The sequence below is a fragment of the Quercus suber genome, unplaced genomic scaffold (assembly GCF_002906115.3).
Source record: "Quercus suber isolate HL8 unplaced genomic scaffold, Cork oak 2.0 scaffold_630, whole genome shotgun sequence".
In the NCBI taxonomy this organism is placed as follows: Eukaryota; Viridiplantae; Streptophyta; class Magnoliopsida; order Fagales; family Fagaceae; genus Quercus; species Quercus suber.
The window spans coordinates 242,009-257,437 of NW_027070072.1; the positions used below are offsets into that span (position 1 = coordinate 242,009).

At 34.8% G+C, this 15,429-nt stretch overlaps 1 non-coding gene across 1 annotated transcript; it reads left to right on the top strand.

The window, feature by feature from the left end:
- Positions 1 to 12,362: 12,362 nt before the first annotated feature.
- Positions 12,363 to 14,483, top strand: LOC112035828 (uncharacterized). The gene is made up of 3 exons (XR_010625791.1): positions 12,363 to 12,485; positions 13,887 to 14,130; positions 14,223 to 14,483. It is a non-coding gene; the product is annotated as an uncharacterized LOC112035828 (transcript).
- The last annotated feature ends 946 nt before the right edge of the window (positions 14,484 to 15,429 follow it).

Below are 15,429 nucleotides of genomic sequence, written 5' to 3' on the forward strand. Positions count from 1 at the left end.
AAGATGAGAAGTAACTTTGAAAAACCTAAAGAAAAAGTTGGTCAATCTTCAAATAATTCTTTGGTCCTCAGTGTTTTGGTTGTCAAGGGTATGGTCATGTGAAATCTGAATGTCCTACATTCTTAGGACTAAGGTAAAGCTATGGCTGTAACCCTTAGCGATAATGAGGTTTCTGATGATGAGTCCGGATGTGGATGAGGATGGAAACTTCATTGCTTTCACTGCTACTGCTGTAGTCAATGAAAGATATCTGTTGAAGAGAACCTTCTGATGGGGAACTCTCTGAGGATGCAGATCTTCAAGGCCTACAATAAACTTTGCAAAATTGCTGCAAGGGATGCTATGAATGTAGAACTTGCCTGAAGAAATTGAATCTCTTGAGCTTGAAAAGAAAATTTGCTTGTTAAACTGTTGATGCTAATGATTTTGAACAATGTTAAATCTGAGAACATGCTTTTGCTTGATAAAGTTAAAACTTTGGAACATGATTTATCTGTTGCTAGATCTGCTAGTTCTAAACTTGATCACATGCTGAATGTTCAAAGTATCCTTCTGATAAATCTGGGTTAGTTATGTTGAAAGCATCTTTGACTTTGCTCCAATCCACGAATTTTGTTCCTTCATCTTCTTCTGAACCTTCTGTGAGTGAGGTTGTGAGTGAAACTGTCAAACACCTGTGAGTGAGGTAGTCAAACCTGTAGAAGTTTCACCTCCTAAGAAGATTAGGGTTGATTTGAGAGAAACTAAACCTACCCTTTCTAAGGACAAGATGCATGGTAAACCTGCTTGGGTTTGTCATTTTTGTGGTAAGTCTGGACACATTCGTCCTAACTGTTACAACTTCAAGCTGCTAAGAGAGCAAACAAACCAAAAGTGTCTGTGTCTCAAGCACAAGATCCTATGGCACTTATTGGTGAATTGGTAAAGGCTTTGAACCTTTATTCCAATCTGGAGTTGGAAATCACTCGAATGTGAATAAGAACTCCAATGCTCGTGATGCATCTAAAAGGTTTTGGATGCAAAAGACTCGACCTAATTGAGTCTTCTGACATGGTCCTTGTGCTTCATTGCTCATTCCTCTGTGACCATTGTTCTTTGTTTTTGTTCTCTTTGTTTTGTTTTCTAGATTTGCATTGCATTACATTCATGCATTTCATTCTAGGATTTTTTTGTTTTTCTTTTTAAATAAATAAAAAAAAAAAAAAAAAAAGGAAAGGAGAAAGCAAAATGTGTTTGACGTTGTTTTCTTGGTTTTTGAAAACAAGGTTGGTCAATTTATTTACATATCATGTCTATGTACCTTGTTTAGCTTTGATGAGCTTATTTATTGCACTTGACTAGTTGAAGTTTGTAGTGCATATTGTGTGGGAAAGATTGTATGGTTTTTAATCATTTTGTCTTATCTTGAAGTCACATGTTATTTGACTGTCGACTTGATCTTTTGAGAAAGGCATAAATAACATCTCACCACTGTTCGTAGCCATCATGAACACTTAGTGCAATCATAAGATTTTGTGCTCGAGAAGTGTAGCACATGCACAAAAAGAACATAAGGTGTTGCCTCGACTTAATTGCTAAATGATAAAATTGGTGTGTACTATTAGGCCTTGATGCCATCTCACATAAATAAAATTGGTGTGTACTATTAGGCTTGATGAGTTATTAACCTTAGTGGGATCATTCTTCCTAAAATTTCTAGGTTCAGCAGTGTATGTACCTCTTGCCTTTCTGTTGGTATTTCTAAGAAAGTTTTTGAAATTTTTGGCAAGATAGGCAATCTCTGTAGCAGAGAGCTCATCATCAAATCCACCACCATCAACATCATCAACTGACTTAAGAGCCATTGATTTGGATTTGTTCACTTTAGGTAGGTCAGACTCATAGGACTGAAGAGATCCTACAAGCTCATCAACAGGAATGGAGTCCACATCCTTGCTTTCAGTGATGATAGTCACTTTGGGTCTAAAGTCTTCAGTTAAAGATCTAAGTATCTTCCTAACAATTTTAGGTTGATCATAGATTTCACCCAAATTAAAAGCAGAATTAACAATATCATTCAGTTTGGCATAAAATTCATCAAAGGATTCATCATCAGACATCCTAATGTTCTCAAACCTAGAAGTTAATTGCTGCAGTTTGTTTATCTTAACTGCCTTTGTGCCTTCATGCACAGTTTGGAGGATTTTCCAAGCAATATGAGTAACCTCAACATTAGAGATCCTCTTAAATTCCTCCATAAAAATAGCATTAAAGATGGCATTCATAGCTTTGCTATTGAAGCCAGCTGCTTCTTTTTCTGAAGTTTGCCACTCACTCACAGGAGTAGTGGGCTTCTCCCATCCGTACTCAACGGAATTCCAAACTCTCTCATCAATGGATTTCAGGAATGCTTTCATCCTTACTTTCCAATAAGCATAGTTATTCCCATCAAAGTGAGGAGGAACAACAAGAGAGTGTCCATGCTCCATGACAACAGGGGTCAAGGATCAGCTCCGAGATCAAAAATCTCAGACAAAAGAGCTACCCGCTCTGATACCACTTGAACGGTTTTAGACCCCTTAAAACACAACCAGATTGGTTAGCCTAGATTAATTAGCCAAGTTGTTACTTAGTCAAATTATGCAATTCTAGGTTAAAGCAATCAAATAATCATATCAAAATAAGAAAGCAGCGGAATAATAAAAGGCACAATGATATGATCACCCAGGAAACCACAAGGTAAAAACCTGGGGAGGATTTGAACTAGCTATCCTCAAGGTAAACCTGAATCCACTATGCGAAAGAATCGAAGTTCATACAGAAGGACTACAAGCTCCCCGCTTGACTTCCTAATGCTACCCACCAGTAGAATTTACTGACATGACCATGTGCAAGCTTCGAATCCACAGACTCCTTCTTCCTTGAATTCTTCAATCAGCTACAAGCACCCACGCTTGATATTCTTTAACCTTCAATGGTAGCAACCAAGTTGATCATCAAGATATTGATACTATCACTAACTTGAAAACCCTAAGCTTTGTGTAAAGGAAAGCTCCTCTAGATCTCACAAGAGATTTACACAAAATAGCAATGTATGAGCAACAATACAACTGGAGCAACTCTAAAAACGTGGCTAGGGTTTTACCTTATATACCTAGGGCAAAAACATAAAACCCTAAACGTTTAATGAGTTAGGGCTGAGTTGGAAATTCTGCAGGGTACGCAATCTGGTCGACTTTCGATCGATCGAGTCTATTTTTCGATCGATCGAGCCAGACCGAAATGCCCCAATGCATCTGCAGTCTCTCGATTTCAACTTTACAATAATTAAACAACTTTGAGCACACTATAACAAGACTAAACATATTGTTTTGATCATGGTTTGCCAATATTACAAATTAGAGTTCTAAATACATAAATTCCTAAACTTTAGAACCTAACGCACACTTCTTGAGCTTTGTGCACACTTCTTGAGCTTTCTTCACACTTTCTCACACACTACCCTTACATAATTCCCACGTAAATATAGGGTATCTAATTGCTAAATTACAAACAAATTTGGCATGCAATAAAGCCAACACATGATTGAATAAATTCAACCTTACAACATATATCCCTTGTAATGACCAAATCACATTGTACCTATACATGTATCAAAAGTAGCAAAGAATTTGCGTGTTGTGTGTGAAAACATCGCAAGAGTGCATAAAACACTAAACAAGTCTAGCCAATTTTATATTTCAAAAACAAGTCAAGATAATTTAGTAAGTACGCATTAACACATGTATCCCTTGTGATGGTCAAATCACATTGTACCTGCAAATGTATCAAAAGTAGTAAAGAATTTGCGTGTTGTGTGTGAAAACATCGCAAGAGTGTATAAGTGTCTCATTTTATGACAATTTGAGATATGAAAAAATCAATTTAACTCACACACAATACTAACAGCTTGATGGGGACTATCACATTCGAGGTATATCATATAACTCCCACATCTCCTAGAAACATGCTTGCAACCATATTTAAAAGCATTTTGATTCTTTTTGCTTTTTGATTTTCTTTGCATTTTTTTATTGAAAAACAAAATAAAGCAAAACTAAAAACAAACAGACAAAAACATGTTAAACAAAATAAAGCATAAAATTAAATTGACTCAAAAACAAGAAAGCAAAACACACAAGTAATGCATAAACAAAAAGAGGGAGAAAAAAAAGTGACTAGATCACTTTGAGCCTTTTTCCTTCCACACCTTGGAAGAACCTTTCCGTTTGGCGAACCCTTGATCCGGTGGTGAGGGAGAAGAATTAAATTCGTTTAAGTTCGAAAGGAACATGAGGGCCTTAAGAAGATCTCCAAGAGGAGCAAAAGAAAATGGAAATTGATTCTGGTTTCCAGATGAGATCATACTGTTACTTTGTTGAATGGCTAACCACTTGTAGCAATTTGGACGAGTATGCTCTGAAGCTCCATAATGATGACAGAAATGCTGCTTCTTTTGCTTAGACTTTTGGTTATTACCCTTCTTAGTCCTAGGGTTTCTAGTCTCTTTCTTTTCAAGCTTAGGAGGTGCACCTAAAATAGATTTGCCTTTGTATACATTCTCACTAGCTATATTAGTTTTACGTTCATTGTTCATAAAATTAACATTATTAGCAAGTGAGGCAAACACAGTAGTACTAGAAGAAGCAATATTAGGAGAAGAGAAGTCATACCCCAAACCAGATCTAACAGAAGCAGATTTCTGAAAGTTAAGCATCTCATCAAACTTTGCACTAGAAGTCCTCTCTAGTTAAGCTCTAACTTGAAACAGCTCTGCTTCAAGCTTCTTGGTCATTTCAGCCAAGAAATTTGTTAGGTTCTATATAATTAGGAACTAATGTATTAGAACTTCATTTTGTATGTTGGCAAACCATGACCAAAATAGTTTTTAGTCTTGTTTAGACTTGCTCAAAGTATAGGCCTTTTATGTAAAGTTGGAATCGAGTTACTGCAGAATTGAGTGTGCAATTATGTCTGGCTCAATCGATCGAGAACTAGACTCGATTGATCGAAAGTCATGTAGATTTTTTTTTTTTTTTTTTTTTTGCAGAATTTCCAACTCAGCCCTAAGCCCATATGACGTGTAGGGTTTTATGTTTGCCCTAGGTATAAAGGTAAAACCCTAGTCACGTTTTTAGAGTTGCATTGGTCTCATACATTGCTGTGTTTGTGTAATCTTTGTGAGATCTTAGAGGCTGTTCCTTCACAAATGCTTAGGTTGTCAAGTAAGGAGATATATTCAGACGATCTTGATGATATACTTCGTGTTGCACATTGAAGGCTTAAAGAATATCAAAGCGGGGTGCTTGTAGCTGATTGAGGAATTCAAGAAAGAAGGAGTTCGTGTGTCTCGGAGCTTGCACGTGTCGTGTAGTAAGTTTCTACTGTGAATAGACATATAGGATGTAGCGGAGTGTAGTCCTATCTGTATGAAACTTCGATTCTTTCGCATAGTGGATTCTAGTTTTACCTTGAGGATAGCTAGGTCAAATCCTCCCCAGTTTTTACCGGTTGGTTTCCTGGGTCATCATATCATTTGTCTTCTTTATTCCGCGCTTTATATTTGATATGATTATTTGATTGTTTAACCTAGAATCTGGAATTTGACTAAGAACAACTTGGCTAATTAACTAGGTAACCATTGGTTGTTTTAAGGGGTCTAAAACCTTCACAAGTGGTACAAGACAGGTAGCTCTTTGTTGTAGATCTTTTGATCTCTAAGCTGATCCTTGACCTCTATTGTCATGGAACACGGACACTCTCTGGTCATTCCTCCTCACTTTGATGGAATAATTATGCTTATTGGAAAGTAAGGATGAAAGCATTCCTGAATCTATTAATGAGTGAGTTTGGAACTCCATTGAGTACGGATGGAAGAAACCCACTACTCTTGTAAAGAAGCAGCCGCTTTCAATAGCAAGGCTATGAATGCTATTTCAATGCTGTTTCTATAGAGGAATTTAAGAGAATCTCTAATGTTGAGGTTGCTTATGCTGCTTGGAATATCCTCCAAACTATGCATGAAGGCACAAAGGCAGTTAAAATTAATAAGTTGCAGCAATTAACTACTAGATTTTGAAAGCATTAAGATGTTTGATGATAAATCTTTTGATGAATTCTATGCTAAGCTTAATGATATTGTTAATTCTGCATATAATCTGGGTGAAATCTATGATCACCTAAAATTGTTAGGAAGATTCTTAGATCTTTGACTGAGGACTTTAGACCTAAAGTGACTGACATCACTAAAATAAGGATTTGGACTCCATCCCTGTTGATGAACTTGTAGGATCTCTGCAGTCTTATGAGTTAGACCTACCTAAGACAAACAAATCCAAGTCAATGGCTCTTAAGTTTGTTGATGATGTTGATGTGAGTGGATTTAATGATAAGCTCTCTGCTACAAAGATTGCTTACCTGCCAAGAACTTTAGGAATTTTCTAGAAAACAACAACAGAAGGGCAAGAGGTAAGAACACTGCTGAACCTAGAAATTTTAGGAAGAATGATCTCACTAAGGTTAGCAACACTGAAAACCTAGAGAAAAAGTAGGTCAATCTTCTAATAATTCTATGAGTCAACAATGTTTGGGTGTCAAGGGTATGGTCACATGAAATCTGAATGTCCTACTTAGTTGAAGTCTAAGGGTAAGGCTATGGCTATACCCTTAATGATGATGAAGTTTCTGATGATGAGTCTGGTTGTGAAGAGGATGGAAACTTCATTGCTTTCACCACTACTATTGTAGTCAATGAAAGTGTGACTGTTAAAGACTAGAGAACCCTTCTGATGGGGGAACTCTCTGAAGATACAGATCTTCAAGAAGGCTACAATAAACTTTGCAAAGTTACTGTAAAGGATGCTATAAGTGTTGAATTAGGCTTAAAGAAAATTGCATCTCTTGAGCTTGAAAAGAAAATTTTACATGTGAAACTGTTTGATGCTAATGATCTAATGAATAATTTGAAGACTGAGAACTTTTTCTTGATAAAGTTAAATCTTTGGAACATGAACTATCTGGCGGAAAATGCGCTAGCAAGAGGCCACAGTGCGAAGACAAAAAACCGTATATAGCCAAAGACTTTTGTTTTGTCTCCATGTATACTTTTATTTATCTTCTAAAAAAATGCATACTTTTAATTTTAGTTACATCATTTAGTAAATATAATCATGTGATTGTTTTCAAAAATAATAATAATCATGTGATTATTTATATAATTTTATGAATTATATATTTTTTTAATATACATGTATATACAATCTTATAAAACAGTCACAAAATGAGTTAGAATTTCAACTAGATTTTAAGGAAAAATTTATCAGTTAAAATGTTCAAAACTTTGGCCTAACCCCTAAACATGCTTCCTTATATTTCTTAACCTTTCCCCACAAAAACTTAAAATAAAAATAAGAAAGACAAGTCTTAGCTTCCGACAATCAGAGGTCATTCCTCGCGTCTGGTTTGGGTTAATTTGACAAAATAAGTTGATAAAAGTCAAGATGGTGAGTGGAACCGTGGAAAGACACTATTAATGCCAAGTCTTCAATTGTTGTTGTGTAGGTAATCTTAAAGGAAATGTTAAGTTATTATAAAATTTATTTATTACAGAAAAAAATTACAAATTGATATGTGATAATGAATCTAATTAATTTATTTATTACAGAAGGAAAAAAAAAAAAAAAAAAAAAACCAAGGCCAACAGTTGGAACTAGGGGAATATAGCTTTAAGAGCAATCGTAATACAGAGATTAATCAACCATTTTTTTTTTCCCTCAAACTACATTAAGAAACTAAAATTCCAGTCAAACCACAGTGAGTAAATTGTAATTTACCCTCAACAAAAAAATTCATGTGGAAAATAAGGGTCGCCCTACCCAAATCGACCCAACCTACAACCCAATTAACACGACCTGTTTCTTATATGTTTAAATGGCCCATTTTAACACGGACATGTTTTCAACTCAAACCCGATTGACCCAACCCGAACTACACACCTGTTTTGCCACATCTATAAGATTCTCTAATTGACTTTAGGCATGATTATTTATCATTATGAAAGAGTGCATATATTAATAATTAAAAATCTTCCTNTTAAAGGTTTTGTTTTTTTTTTTTTTTTTTTTTTTTTTTTTTTTTTTAACGTACTTTCCCCAATTGCTTCTCCTAATGTTTTATTTTATATTAATAAAATAGAAATATATTCTCGTGGTAGTTGGTTGGAAAGTCACCATGGATGACAAGTCTTAGTCTAGGTCTTCTCAAGGATTTTAGAAGAAAGCACATGAATATAGATTTTTTTGTTTTGTTTTTACATATATATTCCAGAAAATTGTTCTGTTTCTTAACAAACTGATGACCACAGAACCTTAGAAAAAAACAATCCAAACATTAATCAGGCTTGGAATTTAGTTGGTCTGGGCTTAAAAAAAAATGAGCTTGGCCCAACCCATAAACATGATTCTACATTCCCAACAAATAGGAGTAAAAAAAAGCTCAGCTAAGTGAAAAGGCAACTCATAGCTGTCAACAATTTAAGGAAATTTTTAGCTGGAAGCACATTTCGGCATATAGGTTAATTTGTCCAAAAAAAAAAAAAGTCATCGTGGTTGGTAGAAATGGGAAAGACACGAAGTCTTCCACTATAATAGTCTATCTAGCTCTTCTCCAATAATGCAAGGATTATCCAAGAATGTACAATATAAGGTGTAGATAAAGCACCATTGACCCCAAGTCCTTGGCGTCTTTATTAAGTTCAGCTGTTTAGGTCTTGCTAAATCATGCAAAATTCGTGTATTACTAGTGGTGGGTGCAACTATTTTGCCTGTTGAATGAAGACTATCTTACAAAAAAACAAAGAGGGTAATCAATTAAGAGATAGAGAGGAAAAAGGAGAATGGTTAGAGTCCTTGAAATGCTGAAATATCATCTCATCAAGGACTTACTCATTTGATATTTTCCTCGAAATAATAGGAGATGAAAAATTGTTCGAGACTGCTGTTTGATACTGCTTATTGCTGAAAACTGAAAACTGAAAACACTATAACAAATTCACATGGGCATTTTTGTCAATCAAGCAAATCTGACTTCCCCCTCTTTTTCCTTTTTTCCTGATTTCCTAGGGCATGGGCATCACAGTGTTTTGTTTTGTTTTTATTCTTTTCTTTTTTCTTTTTTATTTAACTAAACGTGAATTTTTTTTTACATGATTTTTATTTTTTAATAAATTTAGGTGATTTTTTTTTTTTTTGGTTGTTTGTCATATTTTTGTTTAAATTGTGTATCATTTTTAAATAGTGATATATGAGTAAATTTATACAAACTCATTTTTTCCATCCCTTCACTTTTCCATTCGCAACCATACAAAAAGGAGGAAAATTAAAATAGTTTCTATCCTCCCATTTCTTCATGCTCCCACCATTTTCTATACTCTCACTTTTCCACCCTCCAACCAAATAAACCCTTAAAGTATGTTTGTTTGGAGGGATTTTTGAGAGGATAGAAAATTGAGAAGAGAAATGTGGAGAGAAAGAAGTTTAAGTGGGTGTTGTTTGGGAGGGGGAGAGGGAAAAAATGTAGTGGGGCCCAAGTATTTTCTCCCTGAGTCCACCAAAATGTTTTCATCCCAAAATTCACCGCCAAGCCTACGACAAAAGAAGTCTTTGAAAATCTGATCTCCACAGTAGAGAATGCCACAGCATGCAAATTAAAATATTGCATTAGATTTCAAAAGTGAAATTAAAACCAAAAAAAAAAAAAAAAAAAAGTTACAATGCAGATAATGTTTACAATACATCATCATCCCATCCTTAAACCAAACTGTGGACATTAGCAAAAACAGCAAAGCTACAGATGCAAATAATGTTTCCACTAGGCTTTGTAAGAATTTTGATCAAGTGTGTGATGAAATTGTTGTGGAACTTATGGATGCAACTCAGAAAGATTTGTTTTTCAATGGCCCAACTATTATGGTGCAGCTACTCTATGCATTTAATGGAGCAAGTAAAGCTGGACCACTTATCAGGTGGCAAATACATTAGCAAGAGGCCACGAAGCAAAGACAGGATACTGTGTACAATTATGTGACCCCCTTTTTTTTTTCCCTAACAATTTTTGAATTCTATAAATGTTGTTTAGCACCAAAACAAGCAATGCCCAAATTTCCAATACAACTAAAACTAAAGAAGGCAGCACTCAAGAAAAAACAGAGAAAAAAAAAAAAAAAGTTCAGCAGCACTTATGCAATAAAAGCATTGACAAAATAAAGCCACAAATCGATAGAACTAAAACCAATAGAACAATTCTGGAAGAATGTACTTACATTGTCTAGGAAGAAATCTTTAAATGGATTATGAAAATCATTGGGAACGCCACCGACTCCTTGTTGTACATATGCCTCATGGCCAACCTATAAGATAGTGTGTTCAGACAATGTAAATACAGATAAAGACTAAAGTGATAGGAAATGCACAATTAAGTAGTATTATACAGAGTAGTTTTACTGAGATGCAAATATAAAGGCAAAGCTAACCGGAATATCAGAAATTAGTTAAATCATGGTACTATATACTATATTAGTTATCAGAATATATTGAACATCAACTTGAGAAAGGGTCAGGGTTACCAAATTTGGTCATTGGGATTGGTTTATATAATTTAATAAAATTTTTTCCCATTGGTCTTTTGTCTTGTTGTTTTATTTGACTGCGATGACAACATATTGCTCCGTCTCAACTGATCAATACTCTGTGGCAATTACTTATCTCTTGTCACTAGCTTACTCATGCAGTTCTGAAAGCTGAGTTTGTTACTTAGTTCTTGCAAATACAGAATCTGAAGTATGAATTCAGTAACCAATAAGATGAGTTTACACTTTTCAATTCTCTTTCATTGTTACTTTCTGCTCGCATTTTCTTTTTCTTCTAAGAAATTTTACAGTGTATTTGATTCTGGGTATTGAAACCCAATCGGGCTTGGTTTAAATTTTGTGTCTTGGTTCTCAACCACTGATGGAGGCCATCAATCTTCAGGCAAGCCTTCTAAAACTCAAATATCAGGTATCAGTTTTTATTTTTGGGGCTGAGCAAATAGCGGGTCGGGTTGGGTTTAGAATCACCCGCATCCCGACCCAAAAAATAAACCCGCCCGCATAATTGATTGACCCGCCTGAAATGTTGATGAAATTATCGGGTCGGTTTTCCGGTCTCAGGTCGGGTTGGCTTTTTTTGGGTCCTTTCGGCATTTTCCTATTTTTGGGTCTTTTTCTATTTTGTGTTATTTTCTATGACATTGGCATTATTACCAAATATCTTTCAAATTTGAAAACTTGACCAAATCACCAAATCTCAATATTTATGAAAACTTTATGACTTGCCAAATTTTATTCAAGTTCAAATTATTCATAACTTTTAAGAGAAAATCTTTTGGCATTAAATTCATTAATGATAATGACCCAACTTATTTAAGAAATGTAATTTGAATTTATTTCCACCCTTTTTAATTTATTTTTCTTCCAAAACAAAGTTTAAATTCAAAATAGAATTCAAATTTGAAATCAAAGTCATAAAGATTCTTATCTAAAAAATNACCAAACCTACCCTTCTCCCACATGTTTATGATTTGATCTTGAATCTCTCATGACCTTTTGGTCCCATGTTTTGCTTGGAAATTAACCAGCCTCTACATTAGCAAATGTGAAACAATGTTGAAGCAAAGCCAGTATAGTTGTGAAAACCCATTGTTCTAACAATTTGAGATTGATGCCGAAGATTTGTAATTTGTAATTTTTTTTCCTCAATGCGAAGGATTTATTCTAGATTCAACTGTTAAATTTATGACACAATCATTCTTGCTTTACTATTTTGTTTATGCCATGATATTAGTCTTTTTGATAAGTGTCACAATATTAGGTTAAAATAAGTTCCACAATATTAGGTTAAAATGGAGAAAAAGGCAATATTGGCTTTTGGCTTCATGGTCAGGGGGTTGCAGTTATGATGTATGAACATTAGGCCTCCAATAATCTATACGCACATGTAATTGTTCGATCAAGAATGAAAGTGCATTTGAAATTGAAGATAAAAATTATTATCCTTTTTTTAAAAGTAAGATGACAGTTATTAACCTAGTGGGAAGAAATATGGTCTTTCTTTCTACTCATTGAGTTTCTCCTTTGTATGATATCAGTATATGCACTTTCATGAAGCCTGAGCTGCAATTAACTTGCTCCCTTTGTCTTTGCCTTTTTGCTTCTACTTTTTTCACAAAGCTAGCATTTTGGTACAATGTTTGTAGGCTTTCCCTTGTTGAACAACTGTTTTCTTTCTCATTATTGGCGGATGGTGACTTTGAGTTAATGGGTCGTGTGAATGTGTTATGCTGCAGGTTGCTGTCAACACTGTAATTCAAGAAGAGAAGGAATTCCTTGACCATATTATCAAATCAACCAACATGAAGTGCCTCACTGCACCGTAAGTTATTTCTCCTTGTTTCTTGGCTAAAATAATCCTTCTCAATTACTTTTCTTACTGTCAATGAAGTTAATGCATGTGTTATGTGCTGGATTAGAGATCTCAAATACAACATATAGGTTGAAATGCAAATAGTTGCCATTTTCAAAGATGTTGGGAACAGAAGTAGTTAACTTAATTCCTTGCTATGGTGTGACTGGTCGTGGCTTTAGTGCTTCACATTAACATTAAGACTCTCTTTGCTAAGAAATGATTGGAAGTGGCAAGATTTTTCTAGGAAGAAGGATGGCAATTTTTGTCTGGTTAATGAGCTATGCTCAAATGACACTTCTTTCTCCCATAATAATGTTCTAGAGGGTAGGTCAGTTGCCCATCAAGGGTGAAAAGCCCTGGATTACTTGGTAATTGTTCTAGCGGATGAGGTCAATTACTTGTAGGAGTTTGATTAACAGTGAGGATTGTTGTACAGTATCTGAGTGAAGTTTTTCTGTCATTTAAAAAAAAAAAAAAAGGTCTAGAGGGTGAGTTCATGGTTTTAGACCCTCTGGGTGTGTGTATTACCATTAAGAAAAAATAAAGAATGTAAACATAATCCATAATGAACTTCTGCAAATAATGATCCTTGGATGAACATCATAAAACATGCTTTGCATAATTAAAGCTCATTACATTTGCCAATGAGCTCTAGATCAAAGGCACCTCCTCCCCATCAATAATAAGTTTAGGATGTGGCCATGGGTTGAATCATAGATCAGCCTCCCCAAGCAAAATTCCCTGGCTCCCCCACTGCATTAGGTGCATGGAACATGCTGATAAAAATTACGAGATGAATTATAACAAATTTCACAGCTGAAAAATGACAAAACATACCTACAATGCTCATGGTACTGCAGCCTATGATTAATACTTCAACCTCACTTTTTTAATCAATATGCATGATGAGTATAATATGAGATAAAGTTACATTTATTAGACTATTACTGAACATATGGTCAGGCTTGCGTTGGGTTTGTCTGACCTCCAAAGGTGCTCAAGCCAATTTAGGTCTCATGAATTTGTGTCCAATGAAATCTGAGCTTATTTCTTATTTTTGAGCCCTAGCTTATCCCTTAATTGGGTAGAATTGGTTTTGGGTTCCCACTGAAAGTTGCAGCCCTCCTATCTCAATGGTTAAAGAAAGTTGGATCAAATAAAACCAAAACAATAAAAAGGGAATGCAAAGCCAAAAACCAGAATGAAAGCCTGAAATGTTTTCGTGGAAAAAAGTGCCCAAATTGCTTCTAAGTGCTGTCCAATGACAATTTTCCATGTGTGCTATTTTTCTCCTTCTCGCTAATAATATCCCTTATATCCTATCCGTCTATTTTTCCTACAATCTTTTCTTTGGTGGTTGAGTTCCAGGTCTGCACTAGATGGTGAGTGTGGGTTCCTGGCAGCCAACTTGTATGCTAAGAGTGTGTTTGGAGAGGATGCTTTGGTAAATGTGAGCATAGAGAAGCAGGCAGATGGTAAGCTGAGTGGCTACATCAGGATAAGAAGCAAGACCCAAGGCATTGCTCTCAGTTTGGGGGATAAAATTACTCTCAAGCAGAAGGGTGGAAGTTAATGCAATCGACATTAGTGTCACCTTTCTGTGTCATCACAGGTATTTATGTTACTCTTCTAAGAGGGCCAAGATTTGTTCCTTTTATTTCTTCCTAATCTCTGATTTTGTATTTTTAATTGTGATTTGTGTAGGTTCTTGCTCTCAGTGTAGAAGGATTCTGTCTGGCCTTCAGTTTTCATCACATCATCATTTTTGAAGCTATACCAAAATACTTTTTAGCAGTTGCTGCAACAATTGCAGTATTTCTTTTGAGTTCCCTCTAGACAGGAGTTTTGCTCGGAATATTCTTTTTCCATAAAAATTTAATTGTAGCTAGTTTGTAACTTACAGGTCGATTCACAATATTGTACAAACTGTTACAATAGTTTATTAATATAAACCGATTTCTACCCCGGCTCTTCTTGTATTGGTATTTTCAACCAATTGAGTGTGGATAAAAACTTGAAAGTTATCAGTAATGTTAAGCAATGTCTACATGCTGTTTCAAGTAGCCTCGCGTGATCAGGCATAGTAAGTACTATGATTAAAGCCATACACAGCCCAATACCAGGGTTTAATCTTTTTGATAAATTACCACATGGTTCTTTGATGGTTTTATGAGATGAGGTATGCTTTACCCTACACCCAGCGTTACATTTGTCTTTCTCGTACATATTTACATGTGGATGAAATTTTCTGCTTCTTCCTCGTCATCTCCGTCCTACAAAAACCAATCACCATTGCCTCTACCATAAGGCCATAACCATAACGACACAACAAGCCATGTGAAAAGTTCTGTTCTTCACTACTTTTGCCTTCCTTTCAGGAATTTTCTTTTTTTGTGATTTATAGCCAGTATTTGCATCTCACGTTGGAATTCCACTAAAAGTAGGAAAAAAAAGAAAGAAAACCCGGTTATGTATGAGTAGTCTAGAGCGGTTAAAATTTTAAAATTTGTGAGTAAAAGATTTTATTTTGTTTTATTTTTTAAAAATTTGTGAGTAAAAATTTTAAAATGGATAAAAATTTGTGAGCATTTTAGAGAATTTGAAAAATAGGTAACATAGTAAATAGAATAGATAAACACAAAACATGTTTAATTGATTCTGGCTTCTGTTAATAGTAAGTAACATAGGCTCTTTTTTTTAAAAAAAATTAAAAGATTATTTGTATTTCTATATTGCATCAACTGTTCTTTCTTTATATTTTTATATACAAAGTGACCATTTGAAATATACATCCATTCTAGTGTAGAATAGTGTTTCAAGTTTGGACACCATCCTTCTCAAAAAAAAAAAAGTTTGGACACCAAAAGAGAGTTAAAGAAAAATCTTTGAAAAGAAATATAAACTTCTGTAA